Source organism: Mytilus californianus, unplaced genomic scaffold (genome assembly GCF_021869535.1).
Source record: "Mytilus californianus isolate M0D057914Y unplaced genomic scaffold, xbMytCali1.0.p SCAF_68, whole genome shotgun sequence".
NCBI lineage: Eukaryota > Metazoa > Mollusca > Bivalvia > Mytilida > Mytilidae > Mytilus > Mytilus californianus.
The window spans coordinates 588848-601064 of record NW_026262721.1 but is presented as its reverse complement, the minus strand read 5'-3'; the positions used below and the strand labels follow the sequence as shown (position 1 = coordinate 601064).

Here is a 12217-nt window from a genome sequence, read left to right as displayed (position 1 = left end):
CTTCCTTGTATCTAGGTCCAGAACAAATGGTCTTGATTTCTTTGGCTATGTTTTTGGTGGCATGCCATGTATCATTTGTTGATTCTGTGTCAATTCCATTAATACGGATAAATTTGTTAACACTGGTATTTCTGTCATAACAGTGAACGCGAATTTTCACCTCGTACTCATCTCTGAGATTTTTAAAATATTCGTAAATCCTCTCTGTTCCTATAAGTTCATGTTTTTGTGCACTTGTACAATCCACTTTTGAAATTGTTTCAACACGTAAAACTTTGTGTGTTCTGGCACCAAGGCAAACTACGTCTGTGTACATAGAGTTTTTTCTGGTACCATGTCTTGCATCAGTTACAATATCGATACCTTCTTGAAGTTCTTCATAAGAAGCAATTTCCTCCAAAAGAGCAGTTTCATATGACTCTTTCACCAGCTGTGACACTACCGGGGCGTATTTCTGGAAAATACTATTCAGCGTAGTCTCCCCAATAGTACCAATGTTAGATGCCTGACAAAATCTGGAATATTGGTTTGGAAGTATTCCTGACACATAAAATCCGTGAGACATTCTTAAATTACATAGATATTTGTCTCCCATATACGGTGAGCTTGACCACAGTAGTTCATGTTTTTCCTCACATTTAAGTTTGCATACTCCAACATGACCCTTAATATCAGTTGAGTAAAGATGCAACTGACTTTTACAAACTTTTCCATGGTTTATCACTCTTTTAATAAGGTTCTCGATTGATGTTTCGGCAGTGACAAAAAGTTTCTGTGTTGATGGTTCCTCATTACATGATGTAAAAGAACAGTCCAAAAGTGGTATATTGTTTTCCTCAGCCATATGTTGATCTTCATGTAGTTGTGTTATATTGTTTTTAATGTAGAATGTCATTACTTCAAATAACATGTCTTTATTTGTAGTCCTGTTTGGGTTCCCACCACCCATTGCCTTTTTAATGTCATTGGTCATTTCATATATCAAATTCTTCTCATCAATAGATCCAGAAGAAAAATTTATTTTTCCTTCAATAGGTTTTGGTTTTTCTTTCCTCATATCATTCCTTCTTTTAACACTCTCAACTTTATCTTTTAAATATTTTCTTTTTTCTGCAGGTTGAATATTTTCATTCATATTTACGGCAAGTGCTTCCATGATTATGAAAAATTCAATTTCTAAATTTCCCTCCAAAATTTGATAGCTACTGATGTTGGACATTCCAATTTTTCACTCAAAGCAGGGGTGAATGAAAACTAAGTTTTATTCTTAAAAAAGATATATGTTTCTATACTTTTTCTTGAGGGTTTTTGGAAGATATTATTTAATATTTTTTGAGATTTTATTTGTATTTGTAATGCAATTATTGAAAACTTTCCCTCAAAAATAAATTACATTTGGGTTTCCCCCCACTGTCAAAATGCTAGACTTCACTATTTATCTGGGGTGAACTTGGGAAACAAGAGCAGAATATATATATTTGATAAAATATTGTGTCAATTCAGCAGCTTTTACATTTATCTTAGGTATATAAATCACAGGTTATAACACTAATGTGTTTCGTGTAAAGATAAAAAAAAACACTTAATTGGACATTAAAAATTTTAACGATCCCCAAACCCCCATCAAAAGTGTGCAAAGTGATACTGGCACACCTAAAACTGTTACACATGACATTTTTGAAATCTATAGTAAAATGGAAAACCAAAATGATCAAAATATTCTTTCTTTGGCTGTAACAGAGGAACAGAAACTTGCAATTCAGGCATTTTTTAGCCACAATGATTGGGACTTTAATGAGATAGCACCATCAAGTACTTCTTCTAACCTTCATTTAGAAGATAATGCAGAAACCAATATTAGTGCAGCTGATGAAATTGAGAACCCTGGTCAAAGTGGGTCAGATCAACAAAGTGCTGGAAATGATACCAATGATGAAGATATGTGTCAGGATTGTTTTTGCAGTCCTTGTGTTACACAAAAAAGACAAAATTGGTTAGGTGTAGGACAGAGGGCACATGCTAGGAATAGTGGAATTAGAAAACTGAAATATAAATTATTCTGGAGAATGATGCAGGATAGAGGAGCATGGAGCAGTCCTCAATATCTCAGGAAAAAATGCAGGCTTTTGAATAGGGATAGGGTTGATGAAACTGTTGTTATCGTCAGAAGAGAGGTTATCCCCGATTGTGTGTTAAATCTTGTGAGGGAATTGTACCCAAACCCTAAATCTAAACCATACATGGGACATAGATGGCACTAATTCATGATATACTTTTTTTATTTCAACCTGTAGTGACTGATATAATTAAACCCTTTTGACCTTTTTTTATTACTTTGCACTCAATGTTTATATACAATTTAACTTATTGGATTAATTAACAAAATAAGTTTTCTGGAAGGAAAGTTTGTGTAATGTTTCAAAGGGATTTAAACATTGGATATCTCTGCAAATTAGGTAGGTGCTGTCTTTATTATGCATGAACATTATTTTCCATGTGCATTTGTTTACAAACAGAATCAGCTGTTGTCAGGCTCCGCCTTCAAAATTCAAATTTGAACTAAAAATCTGTTCACTTCAGATTTTTAAACATGGAATATTTAAAAGATAGAAAGATTTTTAAATTTTTTTTCCACATAATATGTTGAAAATTCTTGAAAGAACATATGTAACAAAAATCATAATAAATTACAAGTGATAATAAAAGTTATTCATAAAACATTGTCTCTGATTTGAACCCTGTCAATTATTTACAGATTTTAAGAATTCAAGGGATGCAACCCTTTTATACTCATGTTGCTGGTTTAAGGTATAAGTAGAAAACTCATCTTACACTAAAACATATATGAGTTATTAAATATTTTTATGAAATAATTTCGATAATCAGTAAATTCAGGTTTAATAAATGATAAAATATTTTACACTGATTCTGAAAAATATGGTTTCCATATATTTTACCAAATTAGTGAGATAACTTGATAACTTACATTACAATAATTAAAAAATTATTTCGTTTCTGCTTCTGGTTAACACCATGTCAGTTTCGGTTGACATTTTTTTCAAGGTCATGTGTCTCTTTACCTAATACAAAAAAAAACACTGTAGCCTAATCATATACCAGTATGAAGCTTGTATGAAGTTATAACCAATTATTTATAAGTTTAAGTATCAAAAGCGCAATAACTCCTATACATGTCATTGGATCGATTTAAAATCTCTGCCAAAATGTCTTAAATATTTTTTCTTTGTTTAGCTCTCTATTAGTTCCAAAACAAGCGAAGGTCAAACTCTAAAATGTTCAATTATCCTTGACCTTGACCTCAGTGTAAATGTCAAAGTTCAATATTTTCAAATCGAAAGACCCCAAATTTATAATGTGCATGGTTTAGAAGAGGATCCTACCAAACAGCTTTTTTAATATGAAAGGGGAGAAAACTTCTTTAAATAGTCACCAGAGAACTTGGATCCCAATATATTGGCGTCGTAACTTACAATATGAGAAATTCATATGTTGATAACTATACCGTTTCTGAAAAGTTGCAATGACATTAAAGTAGATCATAATTGAGAATATAAACTTGACTGTTGACCTTTGCCATTGACCTTAATGTCCTGCCTATGGTCCAAAGACTTGTTGTCAAAAGTATATAGGTCTCTATGACTTACGATCTACAAGTAACACCGATATACCATTTTGTCGAACACAGAAATATGGGGACCTAATAACGCACACAAAAATTCGTCCAGGAAAAAAAAACGCAAGCGAGTTCTTTATTTCTCGCCTTTTGTCTTTTTTGTAATATATCTCTTTTTTTTGTTTATACAATTTATAATAACTTTGACAAAACTTTTGCTTTCTCTGCTATGGTTGTTTCGTACTTTATTTCTCTTTCACACATCTATCTTTTGTGTACTGTGTGTTTTTTTATAGTAATATAATGTTTTTTCGTAAATTCCAGTTATTTGGGAAGCAGCTAAAAGAAGTTGTTCAGTTCCACAGCTCAGCATGATATTACCCAGTAATGATTACGAAGAAGATAATGGATTTTATGCTAGGACTTCAACACAAGAGTTGTTTTCAGACTGGGCATTCTTTTACGGTCATTATAAGTTAAACGTTAAGATTTAAAATACAAATCGACGAATATATAAATCTTCATAAAGGAAACGATGTCATTCATAAATTGATATTATTCATTTATATTTCACCTAGTCAATTCAAATATGTAATAAAAAATATACTTTCATTTGCTACTTTTAGAGATAAATGGGGTCGAAATTTTGGACATTTGCTGGAAATTTTGGTTTATTGGACATTTCTATCCTTTGAAAAGACATACCTAAATTTTGTTTTAAAAGATTTTTTTAAACACATTTGGAACATCTCCTCTACATAAGTGTGCTTCAATTTGTTTAACAACTCTTTGGAAATAATAACTTTTTATCACATTTTCATGATTTTAGTCGAAAAACGGCATTTTTTTTAACTATATTTATCTAATTTTAAAAAAATTCATCGGTGAAATGTTCATAAAATTTGACACCAATATTCTTTACACATAATCGAATCAGACATCATTTTAAAAAAGAGGGATCCATCAACTTGTTTTCAAGTTAAATCAGTCGGAAATTGCATCTTTTCCAGATATGTCACAGTTTGTCGTCGTGAAAATTAACATTTTACGTTAGCAACGTCAATATCCCCCCTGTAAATGTATCGTATCCCCTAAAAGATGTTTTAGTGATTAATCGATAAGTTTTGCACGACCAAAAACCCAGTTGATTTTACAAAAAAAAATCAAAATAAGGACTTCTTAAAGTTTTTGATCAACGTCTTATACATTTAAGTGACAGTGCTACTGACAGTTTCTTAACTTCTATATTTGAAATTGAAGACAGGTTAGTTGTGTTTTCACAGTGATGTTAAATTTGAATATTGTCCAAAACAAATCAAACAAGCGCGTGCGCAGAAAAGTCTTAACGTATATACATTTAAGCAGAACAATGCAATAAGTACGTAACACGTGCCGGTATTCCATCAGCCTATATTGATATGTAGACAGAAATGATTGTACTGCTTCATTTTACAGTTGAATATATTTACAGGCTGTATTGACATTCACATACCAAAAGAAGACGAACATCGATTGTACACATACCTTTCAAATAGCGAACACATTTTTATTGCAGCTAAAGATGATATAATGTTCGATTTATTGTACAAACATGAATTATTTTGTCTACTATGTAAGTATGTATGGTGTCAAATCAAACTTATTTTTCTATTTTTAACTTTTTAACTACTAGTAAATCTAGCTGCCTGTTGTCGCAATCTTCGATCTTTAAATACCAAAATATAGTCGTGTGATCTCTATATTTATCCTGCAATCAGCCAACTATTGTACAAATAATAGGTACACAAATAAATTTTTACTTCATAAGAACTTGTACAAATAAAGTCTCCCGTTACTCCGCTTCCATATTGAACAAACGGAAATGTGAAAATTTCTTTTTGGGTGGCAGTTCATTTCGCGGTCCACTTTTAAACTTTTAAATTACAGGATAAAACAATATATGTACATTGTCGGAATATATAAATATTTATTTGTACTCGCTACGAAACAGGAGAAGAGCTCGGCGAGGTTCGCTTTTCGTTGAGTTTCTAAAGCTCGTACATAAATACTTTATATTTTCCGACAATGTACAAGTATTGTATATTTACCGATTGTGACATTTTGACTAAGTGTATATTCGCATGGCTGGTAATACTTGTATAGCAGGAGACGCTTGTCTTGTTGTTGCACCCGGTATCGCTCCTATTTGAGGTGATGCAATTCCTTCCGTTTTAATTTTAATCTTTATTATGTATCTTTTCAATCGATTTATGGAATTTGATTATTGATCTACCATAAATGTGGATACATACATTGTACCTGTAAACTTCTCACAAACAAAAGATACACATAACTTGGTATTATAGCTGTAAATTAATGGTTTAAGATAAAATTGAATAATGAAAAATTGAGGTAGATAATTGCAGTCTTTCACTAGATGAAAAACAATCTTGATCCAATCAATTAAAACAACATGAGAACAAGGGCTTCGCGTCGACAGTATATCCATATTCTTATGAAAATGCAGCAGCCATAAACATTTTAATTATTTATCTTTTGCAAACTCCAGTCGGACATTAACTTGTATTCCTCACGTCCTTGATAATGAAACGACTGAAGATAATTTGTAAACAATTTTTGCGGGTGTTAATTTGTATGTTAATACATCAACAATTATAGTTCTTTTTCAGATAACGACCTGTTTATGTATTAAAAGCATTGGAACGTATCCAGTTACTGATACCACTTTCTGTATATCGCCGTGTCGCACGGACTCGGTTTTCTGTTCATCAGGATTTGGAGTTCCGTTGTTTAAATATAAGCCAGGTAGATTCAAAACAGAGTAGTGATACATATCATTCACTTCGTACTCAAAAATAAAATGTCATACTAAATATGAAAATTTACATGAAGTTTAAAATTTTTTTAGTTAAGTAAAACAACTTGAGATCATCGTTTATTTGCCCTTTTGTGCATAATAAATTTCATTTTTTACCACAAAAAAATGTGTTTTTCTTCTGACAGGCATTTATGATTTTTGAAAATGTGTTACAGTATGAAAATTGTTACATAGATAAATATCACTTAAATATAAAAAAAGAAGATGTGGTATGATTGCCGATGAGACAACTCTCCACAAGAGACCAAAGGCAGTTTATTTGTTGTACCGATATCTAACATGCTCTACGTCACTTGTCAACTAATCAAGTACGTAACAGTGGTTAAATTGAAATAAAACCCTGGTATTTAACCAATGTAAAAAGTGTCTATTTCATTCAATTTTCATGTTTAGAGGTAATTTCAAGACGAAGTATGTTTTATTACTCATACCATTGTGTGGCTACAAAACATGGCTACAACTACGATGATAACTGCTACACTGGATTTCATGGCTTCAACTGTAATGGAATAGGTAAGTTTCTATTAATTATTTTTTATTCATCTCTACGATTATGAAACCAAAGGACTAGCTCCATCTAATTAATACTTTCTAAACAATACGGATAAACATTTTTTAAATATTACAATTCAAACTGCTATTTGGTCTTATATGTTGTTAGATATATTTAATATATATATTCTTATTTATAACTTGATATGACTTTCCGTTTTTAATTGTGTCTTTTTCATTCGTTGATGCAGATTTTGATTCAATCAAGGGGTCAGAAAGCAGAATGCTAACTTATGACGGTATATGGTCATATTATAATGATAATCTTACTTACGATGCATCACTTTTAAAAAGTATATTTGACCGTCATGTATTGCGATGTCGTGTGCATACATTGTAAAGAGGCGGGTTAAAAGAGTAAGATTCAAAAACGGATTTTGTTATTATCAAATATAAAGTTGGAAATGGTAATGATTTCCAATACTACTACCCTGTGAATTATTTAATCGAAAGGAAAATTGACTAAATATGCTAACCTTATAATTCCTGTTTACTGAAGAACCAGCTTTGGAAAGGTCAAAAACATGCCATGAGTGCCGAACAATTTTAGAACAACTTGATAAAATTACATACATGTATATAGGGAGTTACTGTGTATACCGGAATACATGGGATCTGTGAAAAAATGTGTATTCGGTCTTTTTTCCTACAAACATGGATTATTTAAAACTCATTTGTTTTTCTATGCATTGTTTAAACGTTGTCACGAAGAGCACTTGCAACCATAGATGTTGCATTCTATTTGGAAATGATTTGGGCCAAGTTATAGCGGGTAAGTAATTTTTACATCTGCCGTGCAGCCACTTCCTGTTTACCGATAGTTTGAAACTTAACAACACTCATTGTACAAGGAATATTTTTGTCAAAGGTTTTCTTGACTTCATTGAAAGGAACGTTTAGTTTTGCGTCAATATACATGTCACCTCAATCAATTCAATACAGCGACGCAGGTTCAGACTCGGTATTGGTCTTGTTTGTCAAAGCATACAGTCACATCAGCTACATAATTGTTTCTGAAATTTACAGAATGTCCTCATTTTATTTTCAATAATAGTAATTATAATCATAAAATGCATCTGATCTATCCGAGCAATCTAGAAATTATGGACCAAAAAAAACTGCTTCAAATGATATCTTGACCCACTCTAATCAATGTGCACTTCACGTTTGCAAAACGTTATGTCAGCCCTATGACTTATATTAAAGCTGGAGTTCGCGTTTCAAGAATAATCATTAGAACAAAAAGCTTTTTTTTCATAAGTGCAGTATGACTGCTTAACAAGATGGTGTTATTCATATCAACGTGTAGGACTTAAAATACCCCAAAACGACTGTTTTCATATCAATTTATTTTTTCTTTGCAGAAAATATTGGTCTGCACACAAATTGGATTAACGCTGTCAATAACTGTACAAATTGTAAAACAACTGCCAAATGCAGTCAGAAACTCATCGGCCGGTCTTTGGCTACGATATTTCAGATATCAAATATTACATCAAGCTACAAGTAAGCATTAACAGTTCAAACATGTATGTACGCTATTTGTAAACAATTTTTCTCTCTTAATTGTGATATAAAATCATGCTTACAATCAGTATTAATTTGTGTATCAATCCATTTCTTTCACTGGATCGATTGTGACTACTTTGGTATAATAGTTCTTCGTGTGATTACATGTAACTACCTTGACATCCTTGGCATTCCTACTTTTTGGAATTTGAACGTTCCCGATGAAGGTAAATCCCGAAAAATACTTAGGACACAGCAAGTTTATAGATTGTTGATTTCATTTACATGTAAGTTTTTAACTGTATAATTTTTACGATATAATTGTGCAGTTGTTTCAAAAACTTAATTTATATACCACGTATCTAACGTGATAATTTCTATATCATTTTAGCTCACCTGGTCAAAAAGGGCCATGTGAGCTTTTTCTAATCACTTAGCGTCCGTCGTCCGTCGTCGTCGTCCGTTAACTTTTGCAAAAATCTTCTCCTCTGAAACTACTGGGTCAACTTGGCCTAAATCATCCTTAGGGTATCCAGTTTTAAAAACGCATCCGATGACCCAGCACATCAACCAAGATGGCCGCCATGGCTACAAATAGAACATAGTGGTAATATTGCAGTTTTTGGTTTATATTTCTGAAACTAACGCATTTAGAACAAATCTGACATCGATAAAAATGTTCACCAGGTCAAGATCTATCTGCCCTGAAATTTTCAGACGCACCAGACAACCCGTTGTTGGGTTGCTGTCTCTGAATTGGTAATTTTAAGGAAGTTTTGCAGTTTTTGGTTACTTTCTTGAATATTATAATAGATAGAGATAAACATCAGAATTGTTCAGCAAAATAAGATCTACAAATAAGTCCACATGACTAAAATTGTCAATTCAACCCATAAGGAGTTATTGCCCTTTAAAGTCAATTTTTCGTAAATTTTTGTAATCTTTTACCTTAAGGTATCTAGTTTAAATGATGTATCCGATGACCCCGGCCATCAACCAAGATGGCCGCCATGGCAAAAAAATAGAACATAGGGTTTTACTATAGAAGTCTATGGAAAAATTGTAAAAAAAAACAATTTCAAATGGTCACAACTTGAAAACTAATTTAAATAATGATGAGGGGTCTTCCGTAACTATTGTAAGACTACAATGGGATGACCTGCGTTTAATTTAACTATTGGGCCAAATTAAACCAAATCTGGTCTCAATCATTATTGGGATATATAATACTATTAATTATGATTGTAACCTTATTTTACATGATTTCCAAAACCACAGTAGATACAGGTGAGCGACACAGGCTGTTGAGAGCCTCTAGTTTATAAATTGAGTGGACAAATATGCATTCGTGTATGACGGCATGAGTATTTTTCTGGTTAACATAGTATTTGACAAAATATTTACTTGTCAGGGTTGAACATGTGCACAATATATGTATAAATAAATATGAGCAATAATTATAACTAATTGAACATTTTACAAAACTATAATCATATTTTGGAAATCACTTTAGTTAAAGAACGTTACTCCCTCGTGCATAAATCTTATTCCTTGTTACGTTTTAGCTAAACGTTTGGTTCACTTTGGTTGAATCAACTATTCAATGTTTGTAAAGATTTTTGGCCTCAAGAATCACCGAAGAGGTATTACATCTAACTGTCGAAACGTGCATCTGGTGCAGTTAAATTGTTACCGTTTATATTATTTTACACAATGTTAGTAAAATAATTGCGAATTATTCACCGATCAAGTAGATGAGTCCTAGATTCGGCATGTAAAAAGGGGGTGGGGTGGGGGGGGGGGGGGGGAAATGACATAATTTTCCTACAAAATGAAGGTTCTTTTTAACTCTAGTATGAAGGTGTACGAAAATATATCTAACCGTACATCTCTTGTGATAAGTTTCAATGTGTTCGAATTATATTTGAGAGTGCCACACTCTTTTCACGTTTAGAACACTTTGCAGCTCAAAGTTAAAAACCATATAGAGTAAATAGTCGATAGGAAATATTCAATTTGATGCTATAAGCCGTGTCATAAAGATATGTTTATGAACCAGTATGCTCACTAATTAGAATCATCCGCTTGTATCATAACAAATCAACTTCAGTACGCGTTACGTTAAATGTGTTGTTGATATTAATAGCTTTCTTGCGTTCTCTAACGTACTTCAATTAAGATTTAAATTTTCGTAACTACAATCACGTCCCCTTTTTTCCGAATATGACCTACATAATTAGACTTATCAGCAGTTTTGTACTAACATGAGCAACACGACGGGTGCCACATGTGGAGCAGGATTTGCTTACCCTTCCGGAGCACCTGAGATCACCCCCAGTTTTTGGTGGGGTTCGTGTTGTTCAGTCTGGTTTTCTATGTTGTGTTAAGTGTACTGTTGTTTTTCTGTTTTTCTGTTTGTCTTTTTCTATTTTAGCCATGGCGTTGTCAGTTTAGTTTTCGACTTATAAGTTTGAATGTCCCTTTAATATCCTTCGCCTCTCTTTCTCTCTCTTAAATAACAATAATTAATTACAAAAAATATGTAAATGTTTCATCACTATTTCAGACAAGGAAAGAAGGAAATGTATTGCAATTTTCGTAAAGAATAACCAGGAGTTTAACAGTGACTATATACAATGGAGCCATTACCAAGAAAAGAATTGTTCAGAATTGCTCCCATTTATTTGTTTGGGTGGTATGAATATACGCTTTTATTATTTTTGTTTAAAGGTGTATACTTTAGATTTTACAATAGAAGTTTAAAACAAAATTATGGAAAGAAGAATTTTGACATATTTTTTTGGTTATTGTTTTATAAAATTAAAATGGCATCTACTTACAAATCGAACTGAGTAAATGAAGCTGACGTATTTTTTCACTCAAACAATTTCGTTAGAATGCAACTTTGTCAACTATTCTCAAATCAAATTCTATGATTCAAAGTCAATAACAACTTCTTAACACAACATCCACTGTTGTGACTCAAGAATAAAATAACTGGATTTATTTCTCATGTGAATTTGTTTTACCCGGAAATCAAGGTATTTCATTACAACTAGTGAAATATTTACAATAATAATCTGGTTTTAATATATTTTTGTCAGGTCACAAAACTGCTTTATTTCCAAACTCAACTGTAAAAGAAAATTCAACCTCACAGTTTTCATCAAGATTTAAAGAAACTAACAAAAATAGTAATTGTTTTAAAATATTGTTTGTAAACAAAGTAAATATTAATTTTTGTACAAAGCAAGTATGATATACAGCGAGAAACAGCAACCACTGAATAACAGGCTTCTGGCTTGGGATAGGCGCATTCTTAATGTGGCGGGGTTGAACATGTTTACGGGCGATCAACCCTCCCCATAACCTGGGACAATGGAGTTTAACATTGACTATATACAATGGAGCCATTACCAAGAAAAGAATTGTTCAGAATTGCTCCCATTTATTTGTTTGGGTGGTATGAATATACGCTTTTATTATTTTTGTTTAAAGGTGTATACTTTATATTTTACAATAAAAGTATAAAACAAAATTATAGAAAGAAGAATTTTGATATATGTTTTTGGTTATTGTTTTTTTTTAATTTAAATTACTTACAATTAGAACTGAGTAAATGAAACTGACGTGTTTTTCATTCA

The 12217-nt window shown here is 32.0% G+C and overlaps 1 long non-coding RNA gene across 1 annotated transcript; it reads left to right on the top strand.

Annotated features, from left to right (window-relative positions):
• The first annotated feature begins 6291 nt into the window (after nucleotides 1-6291).
• On the top strand, nucleotides 6292-11766 carry LOC127707380 (uncharacterized). Its single transcript, XR_007984834.1, has 5 exons — nucleotides 6292-6439; nucleotides 6906-7025; nucleotides 8429-8570; nucleotides 11140-11268; nucleotides 11678-11766. It is a non-coding gene; the product is annotated as an uncharacterized LOC127707380 (long non-coding RNA).
• The last annotated feature ends 451 nt before the right edge of the window (nucleotides 11767-12217 follow it).